The 21,497-nt window shown below is 40.7% G+C and overlaps 1 long non-coding RNA gene across 1 annotated transcript; it reads right to left on the reverse strand.

The window, feature by feature from the left end:
- Positions 1 to 17,521: 17,521 nt before the first annotated feature.
- LOC128662189 (uncharacterized) lies at positions 17,522 to 21,490 on the reverse strand. The gene is made up of 2 exons (XR_008402717.1): positions 21,408 to 21,490; positions 17,522 to 18,793 (listed from the first exon to the last, which is right to left on the reverse strand). It is a non-coding gene; the product is annotated as an uncharacterized LOC128662189 (long non-coding RNA).
- Positions 21,491 to 21,497: the final 7 nt, after the last annotated feature.

Below are 21,497 nucleotides of genomic sequence, written 5' to 3' on the forward strand. Positions count from 1 at the left end.
ACACAATTCTATATAAAATTAGCCCAAAAGGGTGCTTAACCAAGTATACAACAAAAACAATTTATGCTTACCAGATCAAATCCTTTTCTTCCTGGCAGGGAGAGTCCACGACTTCATTCCATACTGTAGGGAAATACAACACCTGGCCACCAGGAGGAGGCAAAGACACCCCAGCCAAAGACCTAAATATATCTCCCACTTCCCCTATCCCCCAGTCATTCTGCCGAAGGGAACAAGGAAAAGTAGGTGAAACATCAGGGTATAAATGGTGCCAGAAGAACATATATATAAAAAAGGAGCCGCCCAACAAAAATAAATTACGGGCGGGGTCATGGACTCTGTCAGGAAGGAAAGGAATTTATCTGGTAAGCATAAATTATGTTTTCCTTTTATAAAGGCAGGGAGAGCCCACAACTTAATTCCTTACTGTTGGGAAAACTATGCCCAAGCTCCAGAGAACACTGAAGAAATAACAAGAGGGAACAAAAAAAAAAAAGAAGAGGCGGACCCTATTCTGAGAGCACCACAGCCTTCAAAACTTTTCTCCCGAAAACTGCTTCAGCTGATGCAAACACATCAAACTTGTAAAATTTAGAAAAAGTGTGTAAGGAGGAGTCGGGACCAGGTAGACACCTTACAAATCTGATCCATAGAGGCTTCGTTCTTAAAGCGATACTGAACCCAATTTTTTTCCTTCATGATTCAGAAAGAGCATGTAATTTTAAACAACTTTCTAATGTACTATTATCAATTTTTCTTCGTTCTCTTGATTTCTTTATTTGAAAAAGAAGGCATCTAAGCTATTTTTTTGGTTCAGACCATGGAAAGCACTTGTTTATTGGTAGGTGAATTTACCCACCAATCAACAAGAACAACACAGTGTGTTCACCAAAAATGGGCCGGCATCTAAACTTACATTCTTGCATTTCAAATAAAGATACAAAGAGAATGAAAATAATTTAATAATAGGAGTAAATTAGAAAGTTGCTTAAAATAGCATGTTCTGAATCATTATAGAAAAAAAAATTGGGTTCAGTGTCCCTTTAAAACCCCAGGAGGAAGGCACTGCTCTAGTGGAATGAGCCGCTATCCTCTCAGAAGGCTGTTGCGCCGCTGTCTAATAAGCTAAGCGGATGACACGCCTCAACCAGAAAGATAGGGGATTTATAGTAGCCTTCTGCCCCCATACACTTCCCCATATAGATGACAAAGAAGAAGATTTTCTGAATTCCTTGGTAGCCTGAAGATAGAACTTCAAGGCATGCCCAACATCTAGATTGTGAAGCAAGCATTCCTTCACTGGAGGAGGATTAGGACACAAGGAAGGAACAACAATTTCTCGATTGTTACGATCCGACACCACCTTAGGGAGGAACCCTATTTTAGTAGGTAAAACCACCTTATCAGCATGAAAAACAAGATTAGGGGGGTCACATTGCAAAGCATAAATCTCAAACTCTGCACGCAGAAGCAATATCCAACAAAAAAGAACCTTCCAAGATAACAATTTAGTGTCAACAGTATGCATAGGCTCAAACAGAGCCTGCTGCAAAACACTAAGAACAAGATTAAGGCTCCAGATCTAAACACAGGTCGAATCCTAGTCAGAGCCTTAACAAAGGACTGCACATCTGGAAGCTCAGTCAATCTCTTGTGCAGTAACACCAACAGGGTCAATATCTGTCCCTTCAGGGAACTATCAGATAAACCTCTCTCCAGTCCATCCTGGAGAAAAGATAAAATTCTGGCAACCTTAACCTTATGCCAGGAAAAGCCACGCTTTTCACACCAGTACAAGTAAGTCCTCCACACTTTGTGGTAGATACGACGAGTAACTGGCTTACGAGCTTGAACCAGAGCGTCGATAACACTCTGAGAACCCTCTTGGCTAAGACTATGCGTTCAATCTCCACGCAGTCAGCCTCAGAGAATCTAGATTTTGATGAACGAAGGGACCCTGTATCAGCAGATCTCTGCGACAAGGTAACCTCCACTGAGGAGATGAGGACATCCCCACTAGATCTGCAAACCACATCCTTCACGGCCATGATGGAGCAATCGGAATCACTGATGCTCACTCATACTTGATGTGAGCTACAACACGAGGGAGAAGCAGTAATGGAGGAAAAATATATATGAATCTGAACCTCCATGGTACTGATAAGGCATCTATAAATTCCGCCTCAGGATCCCTCAACCTCCACCCGTACCTGGGTAGCTTGGTATTGAGGCGGGATGCCATGAGATCTATCTTCGGCGTCCCCCACTCGCTGCATATCTCTGCAAACACCTCAGGGTGGAGAGATCATTCCCCTGGGTGAAAGGATTGCCTGCTGAGGAAGTCCGCTTCCCAGCTATCCTCACCCAGGATATGGATCGCTGACAGCGTACATCTGTGAGTCTCCGCCCACTCTAGTATCTGAGATACTTCTCTCATCGCCAAGTGACTTCTCATTCCCCCCTGATGGTTGATGTAGGAAACCGAGGTTATATTGTCTGATTGGAATCTGAAACTGGGACGAACCCAGGAGGGGCCAAAGCCTTCAAGGAATTGAAGATTACCCATAGTTCCAATATATTGATCGGAAGGGAGGACTCCTTCCGAGTCCACAGTCCTTGTGTCTTCTTGGCACCCCAAACGGCTCCCCAGCCGGAAAGGCTTGCGTCCGTAGTGACAATCTCTCAGGGCAGTCTCAAGAAGCACATGCCTTGGGACAGATGATCTGGACAGAGCCACCAAGTGAGCGAGTCTCTCGACAGGTTGTCCAGCACAATCTGAGACAGATCTGAATGGTCGCAGTTCCATTGTCTCAGCATGCATAGTGTTGTAAGGGTCTGAGATGGAATCTGGCAAAAGGAATGATGTCCATACAGGACACCATGAGTCCGATCACCTCCATACACTGGGCCACTGAGGGTCTCAAGGAGACCTGGAGGGCAAGACATGCAGTAGTTAGCTTGCAACGTCTCTGATCTGTGAGAAATATTCTCATGGATACGGAGTCTATTATTGTCCCCAGGAAAGTCACCCTTGTACTTAAACTTGGAAAAGAGTGTTCTTCCTTAATCTTCTATCCATGTGATCGAAGAAGACTGAGATGGGACTCAGAGTGTTCTTCTGCTAGACAAAAAGATGATGCCTGTACCAAGATATCATCTAAGTAAGGCGCTACTGCAATACCTCATGTTCTGGCAACGGCTAGAAGAGCCCCCAAATCCTTCGAAAAATACTTGCAGCAGTAGCTAGGCCAAACGGAAGAGCTATGAACTGGAAGTGCTGATCCAGAAAGGCAAACCTCAGGAAATGAAAATGTTCCCTGTGTATCGCAACGTGAAGGTATGCATCCTTCAGGTCTATGGTGGTCATAAACTGCGCTTCTTTAACCAGAGGAAGGATTGACCGTATTGTCTCCATCTTGAAGGAGGGACCACTCAAACTTGTTTAGGCACTTTCAATCAAGAATTTGAAACCTCCTTTGGAACCACAAAAAGGTTTGAATAAAACCCCAAACCTTTTTCTGCTGTAGGTACCGGGACAATTACTCCTAGAGAAGAGAGATCCCGTACGTAACCTAAAAAGGCCTGGACCAAATATAATCTTCCCCTTTAAAGAAAGGAGTCTGGATTTAGAAGTCATATCCGCAGACCAAGACTTCAACCAGAGCCTTTGCATTTAGGCGAATAATCTGCATATTCACGTCAGATATGAAGGATTTAGCAATTCTCAGAGCTTTAATTCTCTCCTGAATATCCTCGAGGGGAGTCTCCACCTCAATGAGCTCCGACAGTGTCGCACCAGTAGGTAGCTGCTCCAGCAACCATGGCTACAGCTGCCGCCGGTTCAAATTAAAACCCCTGTCTGCTGAAACATCTTCCTCAGAAAGTTTCCATTTTCTTATCCATAGGCTCTCTAAAAGAAGAACTATCCTCTAGATACTACTCTTAGCCAGCATAGAAATAGCGCCATCCACCATAGGGATGGAACCCTACAATTCTAATTGAGAGTCAGGACCCGGGAATACGTTTTTAAAAACATAATTTATGCTTACCTGATAAATTCATTTCGTCTGTTGTGTGATCAGTCCACGGGTCATCATTACTTCTGGGATATTATCTGCTCCCCTACAGGAAGTGCAAGAGGATTCACCCAGCAGAGTTGCTATATAGCTCCTCCCCTCTACGTCACCTCCAGTCATTCGACCAAAGACCAACGAGAAAGGAGAAGCCAAGGGTGTAGTGGTGACTGAATTATAATTTAAAAATATGTACCTGCCTTAAAAAACAGGGCGGGCCGTGGACTGATCACACAACAGAAGAAATGAATTTATCAGGTAAGCATAAATTATGTTTTCTTCTGTTATGTGTGATCAGTCCACGGGTCATCATTACTTCTGGGATACCAATACCAAAGCAAAAGTACACGGATGACGGGAGGGATAGGCAGGCTCATTATACAGAAGGAACCACTGCCTGAAGAACCTTTCTCCCAAAAATAGCCTCCGAAGAAGCAAAAGTGTCAAATTTGTAAAATTTGGAAAAAGTATGAAGCGAAGACCAAGTTGCAGCCTTGCAAATCTGTTCAACAGAGGCCTCATTCTTAAAGGCCCAAGTGGAAGCCACAGCTCTAGTGGAATGAGCTGTAATTCTTTCAGGAGGCTGCTGTCCAGCAGTCTCATAGGCTAAACGTATTATGCTACGAAGCCAAAAAGAGAGAGAGGTAGCAGAAGCTTTTTGACCTCTCCTCTGTCCAGAATAAACGACAAACAGGGAAGAAGTTTGGCGAAAATCTTTAGTTGCCTGCAAGTAGAACTTGAGGGCACGAACTACATCCAGATTGTGTAGAAGACGTTCCTTCTTTGAAGACGGATTTGGACACAAGGATGGAACAACAATCTCTTGATTGATATTCCTGTTAGAGACAACCTTAGGTAAGAACCCAGGTTTAGTACGCAGAACTACCTTGTCTGAGTGAAAGATCAGATAAGGAGAATCACAATGTAGGGCTGATAACTCAGAGACTCTTCGAGCCGAGGAAATAGCCATTAAAAACAGAACTTTCCAAGATAACAATTTTATATCAATGGAATGAAGGGGTTCAAACGGAACACCCTGTAAAACGTTAAGAACTAAGTTTAAACTCCATGGCGGAGCAACAGTTTTAAACACAGGCTTGATCCTAGCTAAAGCCTGACAAAAGGCCTGGATGTCTGAATTTTCTGACAGACGCCTGTGTAACAAGATGGACAGAGCTGAGATCTGTCCCTTTAATGAGCTAGCCGATAAACCCTTTTCTAAACCTTCTTGTAGAAAAGACAATATCCTAGGAATCCTAACCTTACTCCAGGAGTAATCTTTGGATTCACACCAGTATAGGTATTTACGCCATATTTTATGGTAAATCTTTCTGGTAACAGGCTTCCTAGCCTGTATCAGGGTATCAATAACCGACTCAGAAAAACCACGTTTTGATAAAATCAAGCGTTCAATTTCCAAGCAGTCAGCTTCAGAGAAGTTAGACTTTGATGTTTGAATGGACCCTGAATCAGAAGGTCCTGTCTTAGAGGTAGAGACCAAGGCGGACAGGATGACATGTCCACTAGATCTGCATACCAAGTCCTGCGCGGCCATGCAGGCGCTATTAGAATCACTGATGCTCTCTCCTGCTTGATTTTGGCAATCAATCGAGGAAGCAGCGGGAAGGGTGGAAACACATAAGCCATCCTGAAGTTCCAAGGTGCTGTCAAAGCATCTATCAGAACCGCTCCCGGATCCCTGGATCTGGATCCGTAGCGAGGAAGTTTGGCGTTCTGGCGAGACGCCATGAGATCTATCTCTGGTTTGCCCCAACGTCGAAGTATTTGGGCAAAGACCTCCGGATGAAGTTCCCACTCCCCCGGATGAAGAGTCTGGCGACTCAAGAAATCCGCCTCCCAGTTCTCCACTCCCGGGATGTGGATTGCTGATAGGTGGCAAGAGTGAGACTCTGCCCAGCGAATTATCTTTGATACTTCTATCATTGCTAGGGAGCTTCTTGTCCCTCCCTGATGGTTGATGTAAGCTACAGTCGTGATGTTGTCCGACTGAAACCTGATGAACCCCCGAGTCTTTAACTGGGGCCAAGCTAGAAGGGCATTGAGAACTGCTCTCAATTCCAGAATGTTTATTGGCAGGAGACTTTCCTCCTGACTCCATTGTCCCTGAGCCTTCAGAGAATTCCAGACAGCGCCCCAACCTAGAAGGCTGGCGTCTGTTGTTACAATTGTCCAGTCCGGCCTGCTGAACGGCATCCCCCTGGACAGATGTGGCCGAGAAAGCCACCATAGAAGAGAGTTTCTGGTCTCTTGATCCAGATTCAGAGTGGGGGACAAATCTGAGTAATCCCCATTCCACTGACTCAGCATGCACAATTGCAGCGGTCTGAGATGTAGGCGTGCAAAGGGTACTATGTCCATTGCTGCTACCATTAAGCCGATCACCTCCATGCATTGAGCTACTGACGGGAGTTGAATGGAATGAAGGACACGGCATGTATTTAGAAGCTTTGTTAATCTGTCTTCTGTCTTATAGATTCTGTAGAAATGAAGATTTATCTGAGTCCCCAAGAATGGAACTCTTGTGAGAGGCAAGAGAGAACTCTTCTTTTCGTTCACTTTCCATCCATGCGACCTTAGAAATGCCAGAACTAACTCTGTATGAGACTTGGCAGTTTGAAAGCTTGAAGCTTGTATCAGAATGTCGTCTAGGTACGGAGCTACCGAAATTCCTCGCGGTCTCAGAACCGCTAGAAGGGCACCCAGAACCTTTGTGAAGATTCTTGGAGCCGTAGCCAATCCGAATGGAAGGGCTACAAACTGGTAATGCCTGTCTAAGAAGGCAAACCTTAGATACCGGTAATGATCTTTGTGAATCGGTATGTGAAGGTAAGCATCCTTTAAATCCACTGTGGTCATGTACTGACCCTTTTGGATCATGGGTAAGATTGTCCGAATAGTTTCCATTTTGAACGATGGAACTCTTAGGAATTTGTTTAGGATCTTTAAATCCAAGATTGGCCTGAAAGTTCCCTCTTTTTTGGGAACCACAAACAGGGTTGAGTAAAACCCTTGTCCTTGTTCCGACCGCGGAACCGGATGGATCACTCCCATTAATAATAGATCTTGTACACAGCGTAGAAACGCGTCTTTCTTTATTTGGTTTGTTGACAACCTGGACAGATGAAATCTCCCTCTTGGGGGAGATAATTTGAAGTCTAGAAGGTATCCCTGAGATATGATCTCTAGCGCCCAGGGATCCTGGACATCTCTTGCCCAAGCCTGGGCGAAGAGAGAGAGTCTGCCCCCCACTAGATCCGGTCCCGGATCGGGGGCCCTCGGTTCATGCTGTCTTAGGGGCAGCAGCAGGTTTTCTGGCCTGCTTGCCCTTATTCCAGGACTGGTTAGGTTTCCAGCCTTGTCTGTAACGAGCAACAGCCCCTTCCTGTTTTGGTGCAGTGGAAGTTGATGCTGCACCTGCTTTGAAATTCCGAAAGGGACGAAAATTAGACTGTCTAGCCTTAGCTTTGGCTTTGTCTTGAGGTAGAGCGTGGCCCTTACCTCCTGTAATGTCAGCGATAATTTCTTTCAAACCGGGCCCAAATAAAGTTTGCCCCTTGAAAGGTATATTAAGTAATTTGGACTTATAAGTTACATCAGCCGACCAGGATTTTAGCCACAGCGCCCTACGTGCCTGAATGGCGAATCCTGAATTCTTAGCCGTAAGTTTGGTTAAATGTACTACGGCCTCCGAAATGAATGAATTAGCTAGTTTAAGGACTCTAAGCCTGTCCGTAATGTCGTCCAGCGTAGCGGAACTAAGGTTCTCTTCCAGAGACTCAATCCAAAATGCTGCCGCAGCCGTAATCGGCGCGATGCATGCAAGGGGTTGCAATATAAAACCTTGTTGAACAAACATTTTCTTAAGGTAACCCTCTAATTTTTTATCCATAGGATCTGAAAAAGCACAGCTATCCTCCACCGGGATAGTGGTGCGCTTAGCTAAAGTAGAAACTGCTCCCTCCACCTTAGGGACCGTTTGCCATAAGTCCCGTGTGGTGGCGTCTATTGGAAACATCTTTCTAAATATTGGAGGGGGTGAGAACGGCACACCGGGTCTATCCCACTCCTTAGTAACAATTTCAGTTAATCTCTTAGGTATAGGAAAAACGTCAGTACTCGCCGGTACCGCAAAGTATTTATCCAACCTACACATTTTCTCTGGTATTGCAACAGTGTTACAATCGTTAAGAGCCGCTAAGACCTCCCCTAGTAATACACGGAGGTTTTCCAATTTAAATTTAAAATTTGAAATATCTGAATCCAATCTGCTTGGATCAGAACCGTCACCTACAGAATGAAGCTCTCCGTCCTCATGCTCTGCAAGCTGTGACGCAGTATCAGACATGGCCCTAGAATTATCAGCGCACTCTGTTCTCACCCCAGAGTGATCACGCTTGCCTCTTAGTTCTGGTAACTTAGCCAAAACTTCAGTCATAACAGTAGCCATATCTTGTAATGTTATCTGTAATGGCTGCCCAGATGTACTAGGCGCCATAATATCACGCACCTCCCGGGCGGGAGACGCAGGTACTGACACGTGAGGCGAGTTAGACGGCATAACTCTCCCCTCGCTGTTTGGTGAAATTTGTTCAATTTGTACAGATTGGCTTTTATTTAAAGTAGCATCAATACAGTTAGTACATAAATTTCTATTGGGCTCCACCTTGGCATTGGAACAAATGACACAGGTATCTTCCTCTGAATCAGACATGTTTAACACACTAGCAATAAACATGCAACTTGGTTACAATCTTATTTAACAAAAACGTACTGTGCCTCAAAGAAGCACTAAACGATTAAATGACAGTTGAAATAATGAACTGAAAAACAGTTATAGCATCACTCTTTAAAAACAACACAACTTGTTAGCAAAGGTTTGTTCCCATTAGTAAAGTAACACTAATTAAATTTTAAACATAAAAATCACAGAGCAACGTTTTAAAACACAGCCACTACATAAGTCTCACAGCTCTGCTGAGAGAATCTACCTCCCTTCAAAGAAGTTTGAAGACCCCTGAGTTCTGTTAGAGATGAACCGGATCATGCAGAAAATACAAGAGTAACTGACTGGAAATTTTTGATGCGTAGCAAAGAGCGCCAAAAACGGCCCCTCCCCCTCACACACAGCAGTGAGAGAGAAACGAAACTGTCATAATCAAAACAAGCAAACTGCCAAGTGGAAAAATAATGCCCAAATATTTATTCACTCAGTACCTCAGAAATGCAAACGATTCTACTTCCAGCAAAAACGTTTAACATGAATTAAATACCTATTAAAAGGTTTAATGTACTTTTACAGAGTAATTCCGGTGAAATACCATCCCCAGAATACTGAAGTGTAGAGTATACATACATGTCATTATAACGGTATGGCAGGATTTTCTCATCAATTCCATTCAGAAAATAAAAACTGCTACATACCTCAATGCAGATTCAACTGCCCGCTGTCCCCTGATCTGAAGCTTTTACCTCCCTCAGATGGCCGAGAAACAGCAATATGATCTTAACTACTCCGGTTAAAATCATAAGAAAAACTCTGGTAGATTCTTCTTCAAACTCTGCCAGAGAAGTAATAACACGCTCCGGTGCTATTGTAAAATAACAAACTTTTGATTGAAGTTATAAAAACTAAGAATAATCACCATAGTCCTCTCACACCTCCTATCTAGTCTTTGGGTGCAAGAGAATGACTGGAGGTGACGTAGAGGGGAGGAGCTATATAGCAACTCTGCTGGGTGAATCCTCTTGCACTTCCTGTAGGGGAGCAGATAATATCCCAGAAGTAATGATGACCCGTGGACTGATCACACATAACAGAAGAAAGTAGATGAGTGGGAAAAGGAAGTTCCTATTCTTTCCCATTCGCTACTAATAATGTTCGCTATCTTAACTGGCACAGGAAAAGTTAGAGGGACCTTCCTTTCTTCATAAACCCTGTCTAATTTAGGGATCTTAGGTTCCTCAGGGAGTGTAGTCTCTGGAACCTCTAGCGTAGACAGAACTTCCTTTAATAAAAAACGCAGCTGCTCAATTTTAAAACTAATGGAGGGTTCCTCCGCTAAAGGAGGTTTAGAAACTGAAGTCTCCGACTCAGAAAGTTCACCCTACAGAAGCTACAGAGGTTAACTCATCCTCAGATAGCTGGGACATAGTAGCTAAATCCGACAAATATTTAGAGGATTCTAGGTCAGGAGAACTATGTTTAAACTTTCTCTTACGCTTGCTAGAGGGAGGTAAGGCACTCAGGGCCGCAGACACCGCCGATTGTAACCGCATAAAGTCCGTAGGAAAAAGCCCCCTCCATATGGAGGATTAGTTGAGCCGCTGGGAACTGCATGTGGAGCAGGTAGTGTAGAAAGGGTAGTAATCTCTCGGGACACAGATTACTGAGATGTAGACGGCTCAGAGGGGCTAATAGAGCTATGAGTATTAGCAGGCTTGTCTCCTTTTTTAGAGACTTTAAAACAGTGCTTAGGCAAATGGAACAAAATTGAGTAGGTGGGCAAACCACAACCTCCTCACAATATATACAGGAATTATTAAAAACAGTACAGAAGGAGCGGAACCTTCTAATGTAGCATCAGAGTCCTCCATAGTTAAGATATATCCACAGAAGGACAGACAAAAAAAAGGCATCTTTATAATCCCAATGGCTGGGGCACTCACCACTTCCCAGACAGCTAACAGTGAAAATGCTCTCCTTAGGAGCAATGTCTGCAGCAGGATCGTAGGAAAATGAAATGATCGCACCCGGTCATGTGGTGCGTAGGACAGGACTTCCCCTGCCATGAAAAAGCACACAGTCTATGAGCCCAAAAAAACATAATTTATGTAAGAACTTACCTGATAAATTAATTTCTTTCATATTAGCAAGAGTCCATGAGCTAGTGACGTATGGGATATACATTCCTACCAGGAGGGGCAAAGTTTCCCAAACCTTAAAATGCCTATAAATACACCCCTCACCACACCCACAATTCAGTTTAACGAATAGCCAAGAAGTGGGGTGATAAGAAAAAAGTGCGAAAGCATATAAAATAAGGAATTGGAATAATTGTGCTTTATACAAAAAAAAAAAAAAACCACCACAAAAAAGGGCGGGCCTCATGGACTCTTGCTAATATGAAAGAAATGAATTTATCAGGTAAGTTCTTACATAAATTAGGTTTTCTTTCATGTAATTAGCAAGAGTCCATGAGCTAGTGACGTATGGGATAATGATTACCCAAGATGTGGATCTTTCCACACAAGAGTCACTAGAGAGGGAGGGATAAAATAAAGACAGCCAATTCCTGCTGAAAATAATCCACACCCAGAGTAAAATTTTTAATGAAAAAACATAAGCAGAAGATTCAAACTGAAACCACTGCCTGAAGTACGTTTCTACCAAAAACTGCTTCAGAAGAAGAAAACACATCAAAATGGTAGAATTTAGTAAAAGTATGCAAAAAGGACCAAGTTGCTGTTTTGCAAATCTGATCAACCGAAGCTTCATTCTTAAACGCCCAGGAAGTAGAAACTAACCTAGTAGAATGAGCTGTAATCCTTTGAGGCGGAGTGTTACCCGACTCAACATAGGTATGATGAAATAAAGATTTCAACCAAGATGCCAAAGAAATGGCAGAAGCTTTCTGGTCTTTTCTAGAACCGGAAAAGATGACAAATAGACTAGAAGTCTTTCGGAAAGACTTAATAGCTTCAACATAATATTACTAAGCTCTAACAGCATCCAAAGAATGCAATGATTTCTCCTTAGAATTCATAGGATTAGGACATAATGAAGGAACCACAATTTCTCTACTAATGTTGTTAGAATTCACAACCTTAGGTAAAAAATTCAAAAGAAGTTCGCAGCACCGCCTTATCCTGATGCAAAATCAGAAAAGGAGACTCACAAAAAAAGAGTAGATAATTCAGAGACTCTTCTGGCAGAAGAGATGGCCAAAAGAAACAAAAAACTTTCCAAAAAAGTAATATAATGACCAAAGAATGCATGGGTTCAAAAGGAGGAGCTTGAAGAGCCCCCAGAACCAAATTCAAACTCCAAGGAGGAGAAATTGACTTAATGACAGGTTTTATACGAACCAAAGCTTGTACAAAACAATGAATATCAGGAAGATTAGCAATCCTTCTGTGAAAAAGAACAGAAAGAGCAGAGATTTGTCTTTCAAGAAACCTGCGGACAAACCTTTATCTAAACCATCCTGAAGAAATATAAGTCTTCCAGACTCTATAATATATCTCTCTAGATACAGATTTACGAGCCTGTCACATAGTATCAATCACAGAGTCAGAGAAACCTCTTTGACCAAGAATCAAGCGTTCAAACTCCACACCTTAAAATTAAAGGTTTTGAGATCCTGATGGAAAAAAGAACCTTGAGACAGAAAGACTGGTCTTAACGGAAGAGTCCACAGCTGGCAAGAGGCCATCCGGACAAGATCCGCATACCAAAACCTGTGAGGCCATGCTGGAGCTACCAGCAGGACAAACGAGCATTCCTTTAGAATATTGGAGAATACCCTTGGAAGAAGAACTAGAGGCGGAAAGATATAGGCAGGATGACACTTGTAAGGAAGAGATAATGCATCCACTGCCTCCGCCCGAGGATCCCTGGATCCGGACAGATACCAGGGAAGTTTCTTGTTTAGATGAGAAGCCATCAGATCTATTTCTGGGAGTTCCCACATTTGAACAATCTGAGGAAATACCTCTGGGTGAAGACCATTCGCCCAGGTGCAACGTTTGGCGACTGAGATAATCCGCTTTCCAATTGTCCATACCTGGGATATGAACCGCAGAGATTAGACAGGAGCTGGATTCCGCCCAAACCAAAATTCGAGATACTTCTTTCATAGCCAGAGGACTGTGAGTCCCTCCTTGATGATTGATGTATGCCACAGTTGTGACATTGTCTATCTGAAAAAAAATGAACAACTCTCTCTTCAGAAGAGGCCAAGACTGAAGAGCTCTGAAATTGCACGGAGTTCCAAAATATTGATCGGAAATCTCACCTCCTGAGATTCCCAAACCCCTTGTGCCGTCAGATACCCCCACACAGCTCCCCAACCTGTAAGACTTGCATCTGTTGAGATTATAGTCCAGGTCGGAAGAACAAAGAAGCCCCCTGAACTAAACGATGGTGATCTGTCCACCATGTCAGAGAGTGTCGTATAATCGGTTTAAAGATATTAATTGAGATATCTTTGAGTAATCCCTGCACCATTGGTTCAGCATACAGAGCTGAAGAGGTCGCATGTGAAAACGAGCAAAGGAGATCGCATCTGATGCGGCAGTCCTAAGACCTAAAATTTCCATGCATAAGGCTACCAAAGGGAATGATTGTGACTGAAGGTTTTGACAAGCTGATATCAATGTTAAACTTCTCTTGTCTGACAAGGACAGAGTCATAGACACTGAATCTATTCTAGAAACCTAAAAAGGTTACCCTTGTCTGAGGAATCAATGAACTGATTGGTAAATTGATCCTCCAACCATGAACTTGAAGAAACAACACAAGTCGATTCGTATGAGATTCTTCGAAAATGAGAAGACTGAGCAAGTACCCAGATATCGTCCAATAAGGAAATACCAAAACCCTGTTCTATGATTACAGAAATAAGGGCACCGAGAACCTTTGAAAAAAATTCTTGGAACTGAGGCTAGGCCAAACGGTAGAGCCACAAAACTGGTAATGCTTGTCTAAAAAGAGAATCTCAGACACTAAAAGTGATCTGGATGAATCGGAATATGCAGATACACATCCTGTAAATCTATTGTAGACATATAATGCCCTTGCTAAACAAAAGGCAGGACAGTCCTACAGAAACTGAATGTTGGTATTCTTACATAATGATTCAATATTGATAGATCCGGAACTGGTCTGAAGGAATTGACCTTCTTTGGTACAATGAAGAGATAAAATAAAACCCCAGCCCCTGTTCCAGAACTGGAACTGGCATAATTACTCCAGCCAACTCTAGATCTGAAACACATTTCAGAAATGCTGAGCCTTTGCTGTGTTAACTGGGACACGGGAAAGAAAAAAATCTCTTAGCAGGAGGCCTTAACTGAAGCCAATTCTGTACTTTTCTGAAACAATGTTCTGAAACCAGAAATTGAGAATGGAATTGATCAAAATTTCTTTGAAGAAAACGTAATCTGCCCCATACCAGCTGAGCTGGAATAAGGTCCGCACCTTCATGGGTACTTAGGAGCTGGCTATAGGTTTTCTATAAGGCTTGGATATATTCCAAACTGGAAATAGTTTCCAAACTGATACCGCTCCTGAGGATGAAGGATCAGGCTTTTGTTCCTTATTGTGAGGAAAGGAACGAAAATGATTATTAGACCTAAATTTACCTTAGATTTTTTATCCTTTGGTAAAAAAGTTCCCTTCCTTCCAGAAACAGTTGAAATAATAATTTATTACCCTGGAAAGAAAAGGAAAGCAAAGTTGACGTAAAAGACATATCAGCATTCCAAGTTTAATCCATAAAGCTTTTCTAGCTAAAAATAGCTAGAGACATATACCTGACATCAATTCTAATGATATCAAAAGATGGTATCACCAATAAAATTATTAGCATGTTATAGAATAATAATAATGCTATAAAATTATGATCTGTTACTTGTTGCGCTAAAGCTTCTAACCAAAAAGTTGAAGCTGCAGCAACATCCGCTAAAAATATAGCAGGTCTAAGAAGATTACCTGAACATAAGTAAGCTTTTCTTAGAAAGGATTCAATTTTCCTATCTAAAGGATCCTTAAATGAATTACTATCTGCCGTAGGAATAGTAGCACATTTAGCAGGAGTAGAGACAGCCCCATAACCTTAGGGATTTTGTCCCAAAAAAACTCTAATCTGTCAGATGGCACAGGATATAATTGCTTAAACGTTTAGAAGGAGTAAAAGAATTACCCAAATTATTCCATTCCCTGGAAATTACTTCAGAAATAGCATCAGGGAGATTAAACACTTCTGGAATAACTACAGGAGATTTAAAAACCTTATTTAAACGTTTAGATTTAGTATCAAGAGGACCAGAATCCTCTATTTCTAATGCAATTAATACTTCTTTAAATAAAGAACGAATAAATTCCATCTTGAACAAATACAAAGATTTATCAGCATCAACCTCTGAGACAGAAACCTCTGAACCAGAAGAACCATTATCAGTATCAGAATGATGATGTTCATTTAAAAATTCATCTGAAAAAAGAGAAGTTTTTAAAAGACTTTTATGTAAACTAGAAGGAGAAATAACAGACATAGCCTTCTTAATGGATTTAAAAAAATAAAATCTCTTATGTTTATCAGGAACACTCTGAAAATTAGATATTGACGGAACAGCAACAGGTAATGTAACAGTACTAAAGGAAATTTTATCTGCATTAATAAGTTTGTCATGACATGCAATACAAACAACAGCTGGAGAAACAGATACCAAAAATTATAGCAGATACACTTAGCTTGGTAGCTCCAGCACTAGACAGCGATTTTCCTGTAGTATCTTCTGACTCAGATGCAACGTGAGACATCTTGCAATATGTAAGAGAAAAAACAACATATAAAGCAAAATTGATCAAATTCCTTAAATGACAGTTTCAGGAATGGGAAAAAAATGCCAAAGAACAAGCTTCTAGCAACCAGAAGCAATGAAAAAATAAGACTTAAATAATGTGCAGACAAAAGCGACGCCCTTATTTTTTAGCGCCAAATAAGACGCCCACAATATTTGGCGCCTAAATGCTTTTGGCGCCAAAAATGACGCCACATCCGGAACGCCGACATTTTTGGCGCAAAATAACGTCAAAAAAATGACGCAACTTCCGGCGACACGTACGACGCCGGAAACGGAAAATAATTTTTGCGCCAAAAAAGTCCGCGCCAAGAATGACGCAATAAAATGAAGCATTGTCAGCCCCCGCGAGCCTAACAGCCCACAGGAAAAAAAGAGTCAAATTTTTGAAGGTAAGAAAAAATGATTAATTCAAATGCATTATCCCAAATATGAAACTGACTGTCTGAAAAATAAGGAAAGTTGAACATTCTGAGTCAAGGCAAATAAATGTTTGAATACATATATTTAGAACTTTATAAACAAAGTGCCCAACCATAGCTTAGAGTGTCACAGAAAATAAGATTTACTTACCCCAGGACACTCATCTACATGTTTGTAGAAAGCCAAACCAGTACTGAAACGAGAATCAGCAGAGGTAATGGTATATATAAGAGTATATCGTCGATCTGAAAAGGGAGGTAAGAGATGAATCTCTACGACCGATAACAGAGAACCTATGAAATAGACCCCGTAGAAGGAGATCACTGCATTCAAATAGGCAATACTCTCCTCACATCCCTCTGACATTCACTGCACGCTGAGAGGAAAACCGGGCTCCAACTTGCTGCGGAGCGCATATCAACGTAGAATCTAGCACAAACTTACTTCACCACCTCCATCGGAGGCAAAGTTTGTAAAACTGAATTGTGGGTGTGGTGAGGGGTGTATTTATAGACATTTTAAGGTTTGGGAAACTTTGCCCCTCCTGGTAGGAATGTATATCCCATACGTCACTAGCTCATGGACTCTTGCTAATTACATGAAAGAAACTAACATTAAAGCAGTTATAAATAACCCCTAGCTTTTCAATTAATCTCCCTGAAGGAGATATTAACCCATGATACTATTGAGGCATAAAGTAGTCACACTATGACCTTGTATAGCAAAAGTGAATATAATAATGGTCTTACCCTCCATGGTGTGGAACAGACACAGCCTCTCAAGTGTGACAGTCTTGCAGCGACGCTCTGACATGGACTTGTGTGTAACGGCAAGCAGTGAAACTCGTCAACACTGATTGCTCAGGAGCTATTAGGCGACAGTCTGGATGGATTAGCAGAAAAACTTTCCCTGCATCTCCAGACTCTAACTTTCATCAATACTCTCACTGAGAGGTTGACATGATTACTTAAAACTCCAGTCCCTTTTTAAGGGAACATACCCATTATAGGACTATCCAAATATTCTGACACTTCTCTGCCACCTGCTATAGTGCTGAAAAGCAAAGAATGACTAGCGGATAGGGGAAGTGGGAGGGATATTTAAGCCTTTGGCTGGGGTGTCTTTGCCTCCTCCTGGTGACAAGGTGTTGTATTTCCCAACAGTGAGGAATAAAATCGTGGACTCTCCCTGCCTTATGGAAGGAAATATTTTTTTACAAGTATTTTATAGATGCTGCTCATTTACAGATTATTTTGCACTTAATTAATCATGCCAAAAACAATTCCATGTGTAAGACTTTATTTCAAATGGAGGAAGGAGATGAGATCGATTCATGTACTTTTCAAGGCACTGAAATTAATTGAAGAGGGTAGTTTTTGATGTATTGATTTTATGTTTATAATAAAAAGACCAACATAATATTTTTGTATTAAAATTAAACTTTATTTATAAATTCTGTAAAGAAACCATCAGCATTAGTAAAATTGTTTATCTAGTAGAATGCACATTTTGCAAAGTAAGCAGTGCAAATTAAATATTGGATAGAATTTAAACAGGACCACATACATTTGACTTCTTGTTTCAAGTTAAAATGTAAACAAATAGTTGCATATTTTCTCATTTACAACTGTACTTGGCCAGTTTATAGATTTTCCAGTCAGATTTATTACTTGCATAAAGTATGTATAACAGATTCAGAGTTGACATTGTTGATGTATTCAAAGTCGCCATACATTAGCAATAGTCACAATATACTTTTAAAGGTTCTGTGCTACATCATGTAAAATATACTGCTAACACAATCAAGCTATTATTGGAGGTTTATTTTAAAATTGTTTTTTTTCAGGCAAGGATTTATTCATTCATTTTAAAGTTGTGCAGCAGTTTTCTAACCATAACTAATAATAAAAAAAAAAACTAAAAAAGGTGTGAATTTTCCTGATCTCATGTGGCATATATTAATCACAAATGTCACAGTAAAAAATAATCATCTCAAGTTAACATTAAATTGTTAAACATTCATATAATCTCTCACCCCCCCCCCCCTTTTCTAAAGCTATAAATATCAAGGCTGATTAAAAACAAAAAAAGTTATTGTTCCAGTTCATTAGCAGTAAACATTTTATTTGAGGCACATGTAGAATATATTCTGCATATATATTTCTTGTATAATATAATCAGGCAGGTTATTTCACTTTTAAATACCTCATAGAAAATCCAGTACGTAGACCATAAAGTGCACTTAGTTTAAGGCAAATGTTTTCATGAAAAAAAATTAAATTGCGATTATATATATATATATATATATATTTAAACACACTTGACATAACATTCAGCCTTATAGTTGCCTGAAATGTTGGGAAAGAGAATACAAATTCAACTAAATCCAGCTTTGTTTCTAGAATCAAGCATTCGTTGAACAAAAAATAAAGCCTAAACTTCTAAAACAGAAGCTAATAATGAAACACACAGTATAACAGAGATTCACTTGAGATTAATTTTGAAGGTATTTTCTTAGTAGTTATTGCAAGATTTGTCATAGTTACATCCTGTGCTTCGATTGTTTGCATCATTCCATAGAATATTCATTCACAGATGAGGAATGTCAGCCTACTGGCTAGACTAACGATTTACTGAGATTATCTTCCTGTAAACCGTCAAAATGGATCCATCACAGCACAATCTTAAAGGAACTAAAATATAAATAAATATATTAAATCATCATAATTACTAATGCAGCAAATATTTTAGAAATAGACAATTCTGGGAATGTCTGTTTAAACAGTCTTTCTATAGCCCATATAAGTTTACATTTGGTTCCTTTTTTTTTTATTATACATTAAAAAAAAAAAAAAAAAAAAAAAAAAAAAAGTGTGGCTGTATCCTCAATCATGTCACTATATCAACCCAAGCCATGATTTTATCATTACAGGGAGTGCAGAATTATTAGGCAAGTTGTATTTTTGAGGATTAATTTTATTATTGAACAACAACCATGTTCTCAATGAACCCAAAAACTCATTAATATCAAAGCTGAATATTTTTGGAAGTAGTTTTTAGTTTGTTTTTAGTTTTAGCTATTTTAGGGGGATATCTGTGTGTGCAGGTGACTATTACTGTGCATAATTATTAGGCAACTTAACAAAAAACAAATATATACCCATTTTAATTATTTATTTTTACCAGCGAAACCAATATAACATCTCAACATTCACAAATATACATTTCTGACATTCTAAAACAAAACAAAAACAAATCAGTGACCAATATAGCCACCTTTCTTTGCAAGGACACTCAAAAGCCTGCCATCCATGGATTCTGTCAGTGTTTTGATCTGTTCACAATCAACATTGCGTGCAGCAGCAACCACAGCCTCCCAGACACTGTTCAGAGAGGTGTACTGTTTTCCCTCCTTGTAAATCTCACATTTGATGATGGGCCACAGGTTCTCAATGGGGTTCAGATCAGGTGAACAAGGAGGCCATGTCATTAGATTTTCTTCTTTTATACCCTTTCTTGCCAGCCACGCTGTGGAGTACTTGGACGCGTGTGATGGAGCATTGTCCTGCATGAAAATCATGTTTTTCTTGAAGGATGCAGACTTCTTCCTGTACCACTGCTTGAAGAAGGTGTCTTCCAGAAACTGGCAGTAGGACTGGGAGTTGAGCTTGACTCCATCCTCAACCCGAAAAGGCCCCACAAGCTCATCTTTGATGATACCAGCCCAAACCAGTACTCCACCTCCACCTTGCTGGCGTCTGAGTCGGACTGGAGCTCTCTGCCCTTTACCAATCCAGCCACGGGCCCATCCATCTGGCCCATCAAGACTCACTCTCATTTCATCAGTCCATAAAACCTTAGAAAAATCAGTCTTGAGATATTTCTTGGCCCAGTCTTGACGTTTCAGCTTGTGTGTCTTGTTCAGTGGTGGTCGTCTTTCAGCCTTTCTTACCTTGGCCATGTCTCTGAGTATTGCACACCTTGTGCTTTTGGGCACTCCAGTGATGTTGCAGCTCTGAAATATGGCCAAACTGGTGGCAAGTGGCATCTTGGCAGCTGCACGCTTGACTTTTCTCAGTTCATGGGCAGTTATTTTGCGCCTTGGTTTTTCCACATGCTTCTTGCGACCCTGTTGACTATTTTGAATGAAACGCTTGATTGTTCGATGATCACGCTTCAGAAGCTTTGCAATTTTAAGAGTGCTGCATCCCTCTGCAAGATATCTCACTATTTTTGACTTTTCTGAGCCTGTCAAGTCCTTCTTTTGACCCATTTTGCCAAAGGAAAGGAAGTTGCCTAATAATTATGCACACCTGATATAGGGTGTTGATGTCATTAGACCACACCCCTTCTCATTACAGAGATGCACATCACCTAATATGCTTAATTGGTAGTAGGCTTTCGAGCCTATACAGCTTGGAGTAAGACAACATGCATAAAGAGGATGATGTGGTCAAAATACTCATTTGCCTAATAATTCTGCACTGCCTGTATGATCAACATATATAAAGAACATATGCCACATCTCTATGAAGTATACGATTACAAAGTAATTTTGACAAAAACCCAAGTGATAAAAAGTCACTATGACTACCCATTCCGTGAAGGTCAATTTGGGGCATAATAACCACAAAGATGAGATTAATAAAATATTTAGCAAGTTAAAAGATCACAAACATTTAAAATTAAACTTTTATGGTTCAGGAGCATGCAGTTTTAAAAGACTTTTTAATTTATTTATATTATCAAATTCACTGTTCTCTTGCCATCCTTTGCTGAAAATTATACATAGTTAGGCTGGGGAGCAGTGCGGACTACAAACATATACCTCTTGTAACTAGCTCGCCAGATGTATTCAGCTAGCTTCCAGTAGGGCAGTGTAGTGCTGCAATGGAGTGGAACCCTTTGCATGGTTTAAACACATAGGAGGCAATCACAATCCTTTAGTCAAGCGATTTAAAAAAAAAACCTGCTTTAAAGTCTATTTTGATTTTTGTAGACAAATAAGTTTATATATTCTTCTAAAGGATTGTGATTGACCCCATAGTTGGAACACTATTACTTGCACATAACATTCACATATTCTTTTCAAACTTTTATGCCCCTTTTTATACTTCCAGCATTATTTTTTTATTGGTTTTGGCTCATGCAACCTTTTGAAATCTTGAGTTCATCATTTGTTTTATGAACACATCAAAACTAGGGGGCGCTAAAGAGCTGCATTGCTAGCCATTAGCTTTAAGCCACTATTATGCAATTGGTGTTTGGGCAGCTTTATAAAAGATAGAAAATATATAATACCATTACCTGACAAAGTCAGGAGATCTGGAAATAACATGCTGAAATTCTGAGTGATTGATGGTGCCATCCTTATCGATATCAGACTCCTCAGAGGCG

This window comes from Bombina bombina, chromosome 6 (assembly GCF_027579735.1).
Source record: "Bombina bombina isolate aBomBom1 chromosome 6, aBomBom1.pri, whole genome shotgun sequence".
Lineage (NCBI taxonomy): Eukaryota > Metazoa > Chordata > Amphibia > Anura > Bombinatoridae > Bombina > Bombina bombina.